At 50.4% G+C, this 13,028-nt stretch overlaps 1 protein-coding gene across 1 annotated transcript in view; it reads right to left on the bottom strand.

Annotated features, from left to right (window-relative positions):
* The window catches only part of Ppard (peroxisome proliferator activated receptor delta), a 65,672-nt gene extending 59,855 nt beyond the window's left edge, over positions 1-5,817 (bottom strand). Inside the window, exons 1-2 of the mRNA XM_052163215.1 lie at positions 5,690-5,817; positions 659-742 (exon numbers count right to left, since the gene is read on the bottom strand). The gene's annotated coding sequence lies outside the window, so the exon portion shown is untranslated. The remainder of the gene's footprint in view (positions 1-658; positions 743-5,689) is intronic.
* Positions 5,818-13,028: the final 7,211 nt, after the last annotated feature.

Raw genomic sequence — 13,028 nt, 5'->3', positions numbered from 1 at the left:
TCTAGAACCTGCCAGGCACCCTGAGAACAGGGAAACAGTGTGGGAAGCCCAAGGCATTGTTAGATTTTGCTGAGGACTGGACACCCAGCAGAGAAGGAAGAGCCCTGTTACTGCCCCACAGACCCTGGGGCGGGGATTAAATGTCTCTATCATGTCCCCAAGGCCTGGCGTATGTTTCCCTGAGCACACGCCTGGCACACGCCCCCCCAATTCCAGCACTTGGGAAGGAGAAGGAGGGTGAGCTGGAGTTCTAGACCAGCCTGGCTACATCTTCAGAAACCAAAGGGCAACTCGTCTATGAGGTAAATGGAAGAAGGTGATGAACAGCACCCTGGTGGCCCAGGATCCTCTACATCCACACGAGCGTAAGTAAAGGAGCCTTCATTTAGTGACTCAACAAACACTGGCTACCCCTGTAGCAGGCAGCCCCTCAGACACAAGAGAAAGTCGGTGTCCTTGTGGGTATAGAGGTGAGACTCTCCACACTCCTACGCGATCTACCTGAGACACACAGAGGATGAACAGCCACCACGGTAAGTGACAGGTGTAGAAGGCTGCACTGGTGATCAGGGACTCAGCCTGGTGACGCCCGCAAGGTCAGGACCCTGTGGCACCTGTAGCAGTCATCCCGACATGCGAGTCAGTGAGGCGGGCTTACCTTTACCGTGGGTTTGTCTTCATCTGTCAGTGAGCAGGAGCCTCTGGGTGAGTCCCATGCGCATGCCCACGCCGCTGCACAGCACTGTGAGGCAGAAAGGAGCCGGTGTCAGTAACTGAGAGGTGCCAGGGTCCAAAAGAAAGAGCTCGGGGAGTTCTAACCCAACACTGGGACTCAAGAACCTGTGGTCCCATACGACCTTACACACACACACACACACACACACACACACACACACACACGCCCTGGGAGACTGTCGATCTCAGACTGAGTCAGCAAATATTTCCCAATCCTGGAAGGAGTCTACACTGCCAAGCAAGCAGACACTGGCTCTCCAGATCTTACCTGGGTGGGGCGGAAGGAGCTGGCAAGGTAAGAAAGAAGTGGTGCCTAGCACCCCACTAGCTCATAGAAGGAGGGGCCCTGAGTCACACCCCAGTCACCAGCCCCAATTTAGTAGGCCGCGGGAGAAGACCCGCATGCCTGAAACCCGACGCCCAGGGCCCACAGGCCCACCAGGCTCCAGCCAGTACCCAGCTCTCCTCTGACACCCTGGAATCCAGCTGCCAGGGTGAGCCACTCCTGCCCTAGCCTTGATGGCACACAAACATGCTCAGCGACATCAAACCATCTCCAAGAAACAGCCACAGGGCAATCTGGGACGACATGGCACAGACAAGGGCACTGGGCACAAGGTTGCAGACATAACTCAAGTCAGAGCTTGGCAGGACAAACAAGCTTGTGTGATTGCTGGCAAGGAGGAATGTTCCCAATGCAGATGGAGCCACGAGGCTGGCCCTGGCATTCCCAGGCCCGCCAGAGCCACCAGAGGGGACGCTAGAGTGCACCGGCTCCACCAGCCCCCAACATGCAGAGGGGAGCAGCCTGGGTAGGTGGGCCTCAGAACGGGACTCAGTCAGGGGTCCAACACACCTCCTGAAGGGACAAGACTCACTGTACCAGGACATGCCAGACTCAAACCCTGGGGACAGCTTACACAATAGCTGGGCAGCTGTGTCCTGTCCCAAATAGAGGCCTACCACCTTCCTGGACACGTCTGCACACTGACGATCCTACCAGGCCTTTAGGAATGGGAGAGTCAGGGAACACAGGCGGGGCTGGGAGGACGGCTGACAACTGCTTTTCCCGGATGGCTTGAAGCACAAAGCATAGAAAAGTTCCCCAGGGCTGGAGAGGTGGCTCAGTGGTTAAGAGCACTGACCGCTCTTCCAGAGGACCTGAGTTCAAATCCCAGCAACCACATGGTGGCTCACAACCATCTGTAATGGGATCTGATGCCCTCTTCTGGCTTGTCTGAAAACAAAGACAATGTACTCATATACATGAAATAAATAAATAAGTATATACAAAAAAAGATTTACTAAAAAACTTTTTTTAAATAATTAAAAAAAAAATAATAGAAAGAAAGAAAAGTTCGCAAAGAGAGCCGGGGTCAATCGGTGAACTATGGAGGTAACAGGTGAGCCACTGCCTGTCTGCTCCCAGCGTGAAAACAGACATCGAGCCACAGTCTGCAAAGAGCACCAAATGGAATGCTGTCCCCTAGGGGCTGCAGAGTGGACGATCCCTAGGAGGTTATCAAGCCAGAGTCGCTAGGACTTACAAGGTTCTACCAGGTCCTGCCCTATGCAGTACTGGAGGCTCCTCAGCACCAACTCGGCACAGAGCCCTGTGATTGGTTAGGAAAGACAGAACACTAATAGACTCGTAAGGGGCTGAAGAGAAGGCTCACGGTCAGGAGTGCTCGCTACTCTTTCAGAGGACCTGGGTTTGACTCCCAGCACCCACACAGTGGTTACCAGCTGGAACTCTAGTTCCTGGAGATCCAGCACCTTCTTCTGACCTCTGAGAGGGCACCAAGTACACAGGAAATGCCACACAGACATATATGCATGTAAAACACACACACATAAAATAAAATGAATAGCTAGGCGGTGGTGGCGCACACCTTTAATCCCAGCACTTGGGAGGCAGAGGCAGGCAGATTTCTGAGTTCGAGGCCAGCCTGGTCTACAGAGTGAGTTCCAGGACAGCCAGGGCTACACAGAGAAACCCTGTTTCAAAAAAACCAAAAAATAAAAAAGTTAAAATTAAAAAATTAAAAATAAAATGAATAATGAATAAATCTAGTTAAAAAAAAAAAAAAGAATGTCAGGCAGGCAGAGTCTCTGGAAAGCCAGAAACTGGACTAATCTTTACTGAGCACTGGACTGTACCCCTCAAAAATGGGTGGGGTGGTATATCCCAGCAACCCCAGCACTCAGAAGACAGAGCAGGAAGACTCTCGTTAGCAAGGAGGTTAACACGTGCCCTCAAGAGCAGCCTGGGTTACATAGAGACACTGTCTGTCTAATATTTAAAAGGGGAGGGTAGAGATGGCTGAGGGGGTAAAGTCACCAGCCAACCAGCCTGATGACCTAAATTCAATCCCAGGGACCCATAGACCAAAGGAGAAAACCGACTTCCAAACCTTGCTCTACACACTCACACAAATAATAAATGTAAAAGATATTTAAAGGGGCTGGAGAGATGGCTCAGCAGTTAAGAGCACTGACTGCTCTTCCAGAGGTCCTGAGTTCAAATCCCAGCAGCCACAAGGTGCCTCACAATCATCTGTAAAAAGAGATTTGACACCTTCTGGGGTGTCTGAAGACAGCTACAGTGTACTTACATATAATAAATAAATAAATCTTTAAAAAAGTGACTTGGTCCTTTTCCCTTAAAAAATAATAAATAAATCTTTTTTTAAAAAAAAAGATATGTAAAAAAAAAAAAAAAACCTTGAGGGACATTTCTCATAGGAAGAAAAGATTCCGTCTATCTCCTCTCCACTCTACTGTCATACCCCCCTCAGTGCTGTATAGAGGTCACCCCTAGGCCCAGTGCTGTATAAAGGTCACCCCTAGGCCCAGTGCTGTATAGAGGCCACCCCTAGGCCCAGTGCTGTATACTCTATGGGCTTCAGGGATGAGATGAGAGGAAAACTCGCTCAACCCCAGGCCAGCCACAGTCCTACTGCTTTCATGGAAAAGGGTCAGTGCACACGAGGATTACAAAACTGTATGGTCTGGTCAGGCTGGTTCAGTTGGCTCCCTGCTCTGGATCCAGAAGGTAGCCTGTTCTATGGCCAATTCTGGCTCAAAGACAGAAAGTCTGATCCTCAAAAGAGGAGACCTAGAAACCTGGTGGCAACAGAACCATGGGCTCCTGCTTCTGAAGTGAGAAATGAGAGTGGGTCAGACTTCCAGAATCTTCAAAGATCAGGTGGGGTAAAGAGGGGGTCTATGTTCTCTCCTGAGGATGTCTCTGGGGGTCCAAGGCCAAATAAAGAGACTCAACCCTGGATGCAGCTGAGCTGTTGATCATGAGCCTGGAAGAGGCAGCCCAAGTTCCTCTGCAAGGCCTCACTGGTGCAATCCCTTAGCCTGCCCAGGCAGATACCAAGGCAATAATACCCCAGACCACACCTGGGCAAAGGGAAAAACGTCAGCTGCCTCTCCCAGCCTTGGTAAATACAGCTGCCCAGGCAAGGGAAGGGAAAAGGCACCAAGGAACCAAGCCCAGTGACCAACATGAGAGGCACATTCCGTCAGTGGAAGACAGGAGATGAACTCAGTCGCTGGCCCAAGACATACAAGATCAAGGGAACAGATGCCCAACAGCCCCAGGGCTAGCAGGCCCACAATCCATCCAAAAACTCAAACGGGAACATACCCTGGGGCTGGTGAAGTGGCTCAGCAGGTAAGGGCGCTTGTCATCAAACCTTAATGACCCCAGTCTATTTCCAGGGCCCACAAAATTGAATAAGAGAGCCACCTCCCAACTCCAGTAAGTTGTCCTCTGACCTACCTACACACATCTGCACCCCACCCCACATCCACACCCCACAGAAATAAATAAATGTAACTTTTAAACAAACAAAAAAGCATTCTAGAGCCAGTCCAGGGAGGAAAAACCAAGTTTAAAACCACGGTCATCCCTGGGCATAACTTCTGGAGACTCCTCTTAGCTCAATGGGATAGAGCAGTGTGTGGAAGGGAGGAAACTGAGCACAGACGGCTTTAAGTATCATGGTTTAAATACATTCCATAATATCCCAAATGAGTCCTGTTTCCTGGAAGGGGAAAAGAGTTATATGAAGCCTCCGGCTACCACTGGCACGCACCCAACTCGAAGCCATCTCTCCCCAAGGGTTCCTGGAAGTCAACAGACTCATAAAGGGGAAGTATTGTAAAGCTGAGATTACAAGGGCCTACCAACTGGACATCCCTCCCAACACAACACCCAGTAAACCCTGTGACCCGAACAAATCTGGTCAAGCTAGCACTCGCCACCCCACTCTACCGCCCTCCCGGCTCAACTGAAGGTGAAACCTCTGGGTTCTCCCCAAGCAGAGGCAAAAAACAAAAACAAAAACAAAAACAAACAAACAAACAAACAAAAACCTAGAAACGAGGCGGTCGGGTGACAAGAGGAGAAAAGGACAGGAGATCGGAGCGGAGCAAAAGCGGGGCCTCTGCCGGTAGCCAGGAGAGAAGCGGCTCTGAGAAACCAGACTGGCTCTCAACATCCTAGGGCCGATGGGGAGGAGGGATCGAGCAACCGGAGAAACAGGGGTCAGAGATGAGAACAGAGCACTGACCGACAGGGCGAGGATGGAAGGCTGGCGAGGGAGGCAGGAAGGCTCTCCAAGGAGGGCCTGGGTAGCAGGACAGCAGACAGGCGCTCGGGAAGGGGGTCAGAAGGGAGGGGCATGGGGTTCTCGTGGAATTGGGAGGCGAAGAAGCCACGGGGCTTCAGAGGGGTCAGGGTGGGTGGGAAGAGAGAGGGAGGAAGGCCGGCTCCGCGCAACCACTGGGGTCCCCGCGCTGGAGACCCACGGCGGTGACTCCCGAGCGCGCAGGCCGAGCGCGGACGAGCCGCAGCCGCGCGGAACGCGGCTCTCGGAGCCCCTGACCCCACGGCCCACCTCGGCCCAGGCCGCGCTGGCCTCTCCCGACCCGCACGGACCTGTCCCCGCCGCCTCTCGCGCAGCCGCCGCCACTGTCCCGCAGGCTCCGCAGAATCCCCCAGCTCCTGCCAAAACTTTTCCCATTAATCCCCAGCTCCGCCGCGGCCTGCAGCGTCACACGCTCCCAGCCCCGGCCCCGCCCCATCTCCGTGAAGTCACCGCGCTGCTCCCTCCCTCCTTCCCTCCCCCCTCAACCAAGCACTGGTCCGGCCCCCTTCCGCCAGGGAACAGCCAATCGCCGCGCCGCCTGGGGCCACGCCCTTGATTGCCATCGTTCCGCCCACCACACTGCTGTCCCCTGGCGCGTCTGCAGCGCCCTCTGCAGTCAGCTGTGGGAGCTGCGGCTGAGGAAGGCGCTGGGGAGAAGTTAGGGTTGTCAAAGGAGTCCGAGCAAACAAGGGGGAGTCATCTAATACAACCTCCTCACTCTTCCTGAGAAGAAACTAGGCACAGACTTGTGTGGCTTGAAGCAAGAAGCAAAGCTAAGGGCGGCGGAAGAAGGAATAGAGGAAAACTGTAATTTTCAAAGGAGTTTGGGAGAGGCATGGTGGGAGACTTGGGAATGAATATACGTTTTGCAAAATATCTATTTTTGTATGTCAGAGTGTTTTGTCTGCATGTCTGTCTCTGCACCACGTGCGTTCAGTGACTGCAGAGGCTGGAAGAAGGCATTGGATCCCCTGGAAGTGGACTTACAGACAGTGGAGAACTTCCATGTGGATGCTGGGAAGAGTATCAAGTGTCAGGCTGGAGAGATGGCTCAGCCGTTAAGAGTACCACCGATTGCTCTTCCGAAGGTCGTGAGTTCAAATCCCAGCAACCACATGGTGGCTCACAACCATCTCATAATGAGATCTGACTCCCTGGTGTGTCTGAGGACAGCTAAAATTACTACAATAAATAAAATAAATCTTAACAAAAAGAGAAAAGAGTAGCAAATGCGATCTCCACCACTGAGGCATCTCTGTAGCGGAAGAACTGCCTTCTGAAGGTTAGGGTCTACACACCGCGTGTGCACCTTCATGTTTACCCACACAAGAAAAAAGAGAGATCCAGGAGGCATGGTGGCACTGTAACTCCAGCACTCAGGAGGTAGAGGAAAGTTCGAGGTCGTCTTTAGCTATGGAAAAAGTTCTAGGCCAGCCTGTGCTGAGACCGAACAGGAAAACAGATTTTAAAAGGACTTTTCTCCCACTTGAGATTTCTGTCACTGGATGTCGTGGACCTACCTGTAACCTTTGTCTACCTAAGTCTGGGGTGGCCTTCCCTGGGTTTACCTGGAGGAGGAGCCTGTCACCCTAACTTGCCCCCATCATAGTCTACAGAGGGTATGTAGCCAGAAGGCAGTCTGGCAGGAGCTGGTCCCATCATCCTAGAACGAACAAAACTTGACTGGCAGGAAAGTCAGCAGGCACCTCCCTACTCCACACCACCATTAAAGGTCACCTCTGCCGCGTCTGGCACTCCTTACAGCTCGCTGGGTTTGAGATCCCCACACCACTTTGTTCTGCATTGTTTGTTTGTGTGTGTGTGTCCGCTTCTTTTTTTCTTTTTCTTTTTCTTTTCTTTTTTTTCTTTTCCGAGACAGGCTTTCTCTGTGTAGCCCTGGCTGTCCTGGAACTTGCTCTGTAGACCAGGCTGGCCTCGAACTCAGAAATCCACCTGCCTCTGCCTCCCAAGTGCTGGGATTATAGGTGTGCGCCACCACTGCCCTGCTCTCTTCTAGATTATTTACTGTTAGTCCTGAGAATCTCAGACTTGCCTGTTATGTATTTTGATGATATTAATGCTCACTCTGTCCCCTAACTCTTCCCAGGTCCGAACCCACGCCCACCACCCACTCATCTGATTCTGGTTATTATTACATTGTGTTTTTTAATTTGTTTATTTTATGTATATGAGCACACTGTAGCTGTCTTCAGACACCCCAGAAGAGGGCCTAAGATCTCATGACGGATGGTCATGAGCCACCATGTGATTGCTGGGATTTGAACTCAGGACCTCTGGAAGAACAGTCAGTGCTCTTAACCTCTGAGCCCTCTCACCAGCCCCCACCCCCACTTTTGGTTTTTAACCATCTCACCTGGCCTCTTTTGGGTCCTTAAGAACTCTGTTTATGGGCTGGTAAGATTGCTTAATTGGTAAAGGTGACTGTCACCGAGCCCAACGACCTGCTCACTCCTCAGGACCCACATGGTGGAGGTAAAGAACTGATTCCCACAGTTTGTCCTCTGACCTCCCCGTGTGTACTGTGGTGAATTGGTTCACGTCCATAAATACTTAAATAAATAATTCAATTAGGCTGTTTCTGATACTTGGATCACAACCCTGACTGAAACAGCATCCCCACATCCCCATCGGCTAGATTTGCCCTTTGGGACAACTGGTTGGTAACAAAACAAAACAGGATGCTGCCAAGTTTTGACAGCCCTAAAAACCAGCGGGAGATCTCAACTACCTGGGAAAAGATACCCAATGGCAGCATAACTGGTTAGCGCATCCTGCTCACTGCTGTGCCACCTCTGGCCTGCAGGTGGCGACAGGTTGCTCTCCCAGATCACCCCTCTTCTCCACAATAGGGTCAAAGGTAAAGATCCCAAACAGCCACTTTCCAGGTCTGGGTGACCCCTGACAACTGTGTCTAACACACCTGTGGCACTGCAGCCTGGTGTCCCCACCCATCCTTACACTTGGGGCCACAATGGCTGTGACATCTGAAACAGGACACTCTCCTTGAAGATAATGGGCAAAATAAGAGTTATTTTCTAACTTTGGGACTAAAAAACTGGGAAATACCTCTGCCCTCCAAAATGTCCCTCGAGATGACATTTTCCGTGATACTCAAAATTAGATCACATTCTGACATCATGTGATCATCTTTCCCTTGCGACATCCTACCTCAACCATCAGTGTGCCCCTATGCATCCACACAGAACACTGAAGAGCCCAGAGGAAACTCCACTTACCACTGAGGAAACAGAGGCACGGTATAGATGGTGATCTGGAGTCTAAATTCTTTGCAGGGCTGGGGATGTAGGAAGGCCCCAAGTTTGATTACAGCAAGGCAAGAATACAAACTTGCCTTAGCCACATACGAGAGTGCACACCCACAACCCAGCATGTGGGAGGCAGGGCCAGCCTCAGCTACACAGTGAGTTCCAGGTCATTCAGGGCTATATGAGACCCTGGCTCAGTGAACAAACTCCAAACTGTTGTGGTTGTTTGTTTGTTTGTTTAAACACAAAGAAAACCCTAATCGCTCAATTTTTCCAGTGACAACTCACGAGCTAGATGCTGGGGTGAAAACCTGGCTTGGAGAGATTGAGAAACACCCAGCTGACCGTCCAATTCCACCAGTGCCCCAGAGGAAAAGCTCCCTCCCCTTCACGCTGTCTTAAATTCCCTTCAACTCAAAGACCATCCTTTCTCTTTCCTGGGTCTTCTTATGTTCATCCCTGTCAGCTGGTTGCTTGTTCCGACTCTTGACCCATTGTTGACTTTGTTTAGTTTTTGTTTACAGAAAGCTCTTGGGTTAAAGGTGTGTGCTAGGGCTGAGCCACACCACAACAAGAAACAGGTTTTTCCTATTTGCAATCTATGGGTTCACAATGTGATCAAATATCCTGCAATACCAAATAACAAACTTTATCTTACATAAGGTTGACAGTTTAGCCAATCGAGGTAGCACATGCCTTTAATCCCAGCTCTGGGAAGGCTGAGGGGATCTTGAAATTTCAAGTTCCTAACCAGTCTAGGCTATAGAGTAGGAACTTGTCTCAAAATAAAAAGGAATAACAAAGATTTAGAAATCAACTCATCAACTCATCTTACCTAGGGTTTCTATTGTGCTGAAACACTGTGACAGAAAAGCAAGTTAGCAAGGAAAGGATTTATTCAATTTATTCAGTTTACACTTCCACATCCCTGTTCATCATCGAAGGAATTCAAGACAGGAACTCAGGCATGGCAGGATGCTGGAGGCAGGAGCTGATGCAGAGGCCATGGGAAGGCTGCTTACTGACTTGCTTCCCACAGCTTGCTCAGCCGACTTTCTTATAAAACTCAGGCCCACCAGCCCAGGGGATGGCACCACCCACAATGGGCGGGGCCCTCCCCCACGGATCACTAATTGAGAAAATGCCAACAGCTGATTTTCATGGAGGCATTTCCTCAACTGAGGCTCCTTCTCTAATGACTCTAGCTTGCACAATGACATAAAACTAGTACATCAACTTGTCACCTCTGTGTAGTTTTCAAGAATCTTTGCGATCAGGTCTTCCTTTCCCTCTTTTCTCCTCTTCCTCCTCTCTTTGGTTTGTCTTAGAGTATGTGTGGATGGGTAGGTGGGCCTCACTGTGTTCTTGGCTGTCCCGGAAGTCAGTGGTCCACCAGGCTGCCCTTGAACTCAGATTTTTATGATTTTTACCATAATCATTTCCCCCTCCCTTTTCTGTTTTTGCTTTATTGTTGTGTTATCGTTTTGAGACAGTGTATCACATATTCCTGCATAGCCTCAAACCTCCTCTGTAGCCAAGGATGACCTTGAATTTCCAATCCTCCTGCCTCACCAGTTTACTTATCTCTTATTGTGTGTACGCGCGTGTATGTGTGAGTGTGTATGTTTGTGCATGTGAGTGTGTACGTGCAGGAGAGTGCATCTGTCCCGAAGAGCAGGAGGTCAGAGGACAGCAAGGGCTTCCAGGAACTTTGAACTCCTGACTCTTGGGGATAGTTTACTCTTGAAAGAGGGTGATTGGGTAAAGAAATGGCCAGACTTCCCTTTGAAAGCAGCGAAGGCTGAACTGAAAAACAGGAAGTGAGTTTCAGTAGACAATTCTTGGGAACTGACAAATTGATCCAAATCTTTACACTGGACAGATTCCCTTCTCCAATGAGAATGTTAATCCATCAACCCTACCCCCTCCAAAAGCCAAATCCCTGGTGTGTGTGTGTTTGTGTATGTGCATGTGTGTGTGTGAGTGTGTGTGTGGTGTGTGTGTGTGAGTGTGTGTGTGGTGTGTGTGTGTATGTGTGAGTGTGTATGTGTGTGGTGTGTATGTGTGTGTGAGTGTGTGTGTTTGTATATGTGTGTGGTGTGTGTGTGTGAGTGAATGTGTGTGTTTGTGTATGTGTGTGTGTATGTGTGGTGTGTGTGTGTGTGTGTGTATGTGTGTGGTGTGTGTGTGTAGTTTGTACACTGAGACAAAGACTCAATAAGATCAGATTGGCTTAAACTTTTCCCTTTATCTGTGTAGTCTCTCCTCCCACTTTAAAAAAACGACTTTATTTTACATATGTGAGTACACTGTTGCTGTCTTCAGACACACCAGATAAGAGCACCAGATTTCATTCAGATGGTCATGAGCCATTGTGTGGTGGCTGGGAACTGAACTCTGGACCTCTGGAAGAACAGTCAGTGCTCTTAACCGCTGAGCCATCTCTCCAGCCTTCCTTCCATTTTTTTTTTCCAAGACAGAGTTTCTCTGTGTAGCCCTGGATATCCTGGAGCTCACTCTGTAGACCCTGCTGGCCTCGTTTTTGAAACTTTTGATCCTTGTGTCTCCATGCCTCCTCCTGCCCCCCCCCCCCCAGTACTGGTATCACAGCCCCATATGGGGCTTAGCATCTACATTTCTTGTTCCCTAAGTATGAGGTGCTTCTCTAGCACTTAGTAGGTCTTCTAGGCCTACTTGTTCCATGTTACCATGGTCCCCTTTGTATTTGCAGGACACTGGGGGCTTTGCCACACCTGAAATTTTAGAATCTGGAAGACTGTCAGGAAGATGGTGGGTGCCAGACCAACATGGGCGAGGGTGAGTCCTAGGGCAGCCTGGAGCGTGAAGACGTATTTTTAAAAAACAAACAACATTCACAAAGCCCTGGCTGCCATCTTCAGCACTGCAAGAAAACAGAGCAGACCAGGCCAGCCCGGGCCAGCCTCCACTCCTAGCCTGGGGCCACTTCCCTCTGCTCGAGTTCAGTTATTCCCACAGCACATGGAGTTTGGACTTCACCTCCCATCCCTCTGTTGGTTCTGCGCCCTTTCACGCTAGCAGCTGTTTCGTGACACTTTAAATGTCACCAACTTCCTTGAAAGAGCATCAGGTGCACTGGTGGGAACTGCGACCTTTGCGATCAGGTAGCAAGCACGCTCCAGGAGGGTAGGAACCCTCCCCTGAGGGAGGCTAACAGCTCACGCCAAGCGGAACCCCTGGCCTGTGGTGAGAGGGAGAGAGACAGAGAACATAGAGAATACAGAGGGGAACATAGAGCACATAATTGACTCTTGGCTGTAGCTAAGCATGGCTGTGCCTGCCTGTAACCCCAGCACGTGAAAGCCTCAGGTGGCGGCTCGCTGGGTCGAGCCATCCTGGGCTATAGAGAGGGAGAGCCTGTCTTCATCCAAACTAAGCAAGGGGCTGGAAGGGAGGAAGAGCCGGAAAGGAGAACACCTCTGCTGTTTGGAAACCTCAGCAGGAACAGAATTGGAAGGGAATCAGGGTTTTTTTTTTTTTTTTTTTTTTTTGGTTTTTTTTTTTTTTCTTTCTGAGACAGGGTTTCTCTGTGTAGCCCTGGCTGTCCTGGAACTCATCTGTAGACCAGGCTGGCCTCGAACTCAGAAATCCTCCTGCCTCTGCCTCCCAAGTGCTGGGATCAAAGGTGTGCGCCACCACCGCCCGGCTGGAAACTATTATTTAATTAGGAGCTGACCGAGACTAGTATAAGGCAGTGGCCACTGCTCATAGCACCACAGGGGTCATGATTTATTAAACGTGCGGCCGACAGAGGAATCAGTGGTTCACACTCTGCAGCTCTGGGGATGGGAAAGGAGATTGTATTAGTCACGTCTGTGTCACTGTGACAGTGTCTGACACACACACACACACAAACCGAAGAGAGGAAAGCTTTTTTCTTTTAGCTAAGGTTTCAGAGGGCTCACTCTGTCACGATGGGGTCGGCACGGTGAAATAGCTCCGTCGGAGGCCGTTTACACCCAGGAAGAAACTCAGAGACTGTTTACATCTGGGAAAGGCAGCAAGCATAGCGTTACCCACTTCCCAGGAAGTTCCCACTTCCCAGGAAGTTCTCACCGCCGGAGGATCAAGAGTCTCTGAGAGTTAGTGCCCCAGCTGGGAGCCAGCATCCGAAACACTCCCAAGGGGACAATCCAGCCATAAAGGTACATTCTAGAGAGAGGTACAAGGGTATAAAGGACAGCAATCCCAGTGGCGCCCCAGGCTTGGGATAGGGGTATAGAAATGGAAGCTAACTTTGTGGGATCTAGAATCTCAGATGTCTTGTCTGGGAGAACAAGGACCACAAGTCAGAGACAGGGGG

Source organism: Apodemus sylvaticus, chromosome 19, assembly GCF_947179515.1.
Source record: "Apodemus sylvaticus chromosome 19, mApoSyl1.1, whole genome shotgun sequence".
NCBI classification, from domain to species: domain Eukaryota; kingdom Metazoa; phylum Chordata; class Mammalia; order Rodentia; family Muridae; genus Apodemus; species Apodemus sylvaticus.
The sequence above is the reverse complement of the archived record's forward strand: the minus strand, read 5'-3'. Positions and strand labels throughout refer to the sequence as shown.